Source organism: Condylura cristata, unplaced genomic scaffold, assembly GCF_000260355.1.
Source record: "Condylura cristata isolate star-nosed mole 26May11 unplaced genomic scaffold, ConCri1.0 scaffold00014, whole genome shotgun sequence".
In the NCBI taxonomy this organism is placed as follows: domain Eukaryota; kingdom Metazoa; phylum Chordata; class Mammalia; order Eulipotyphla; family Talpidae; genus Condylura; species Condylura cristata.
The window spans coordinates 51,273,889-51,274,357 of record NW_004567115.1 but is presented as its reverse complement, the minus strand read 5'-3'; the positions used below and the strand labels follow the sequence as shown (position 1 = coordinate 51,274,357).

Sequence of the window (469 nt, the reverse complement as noted above, 5' to 3'; positions counted from 1 at the left end):
GGGGTGGGCGCACGCGGGGGAGGGCGCGCGGGGGAGGGCGCACCAGGGGGTGGGCACAGGAGGGATAGGGCGCACTCGGGGGTGGGCCCACGCAATGGAGCCTCCTTTCCCTCGGTGGCTCAAGGCAGATGAGCAGGGCACGCAGGGCCCCTGTCTGTGCCAAGAAGGGCCTGGGGGGACAGGGTGGAGCTTGAGGGGCAGGGATTGGGGCTCTTGCCTGTGTGGGGCGCCTGTCTAAGGGACGCAGCCCAGGACAGCAGGAGGGAAGGGCTGGCCCGGCTGGCCGGGCTGGCCGGGCTGACCCAAAAGACTTGGACTCCATCTTCCCACAGGCTCCTTTGGAGACCCCAAGACACCTTTCCTGACCCTACGCTCCAGCAGGGAGCCCGAGGGGTAGCCTCCCATTTGTGGACACCCACTGTGTGTGGGCAGGGTGCTGGGGTCCTCACAGAGCCGACTTAGACCTTAA

The 469-nt window shown here is 67.8% G+C and overlaps 1 protein-coding gene across 1 annotated transcript in view; it reads right to left on the bottom strand.

Annotated features, from left to right (window-relative positions):
* The window catches only part of LOC101618589 (L-gulonolactone oxidase-like), a 17,973-nt gene that overhangs the window by 12,712 nt on the left and 4,792 nt on the right, over positions 1–469 (bottom strand). The gene's annotated exons all lie outside the window — the stretch shown is intronic.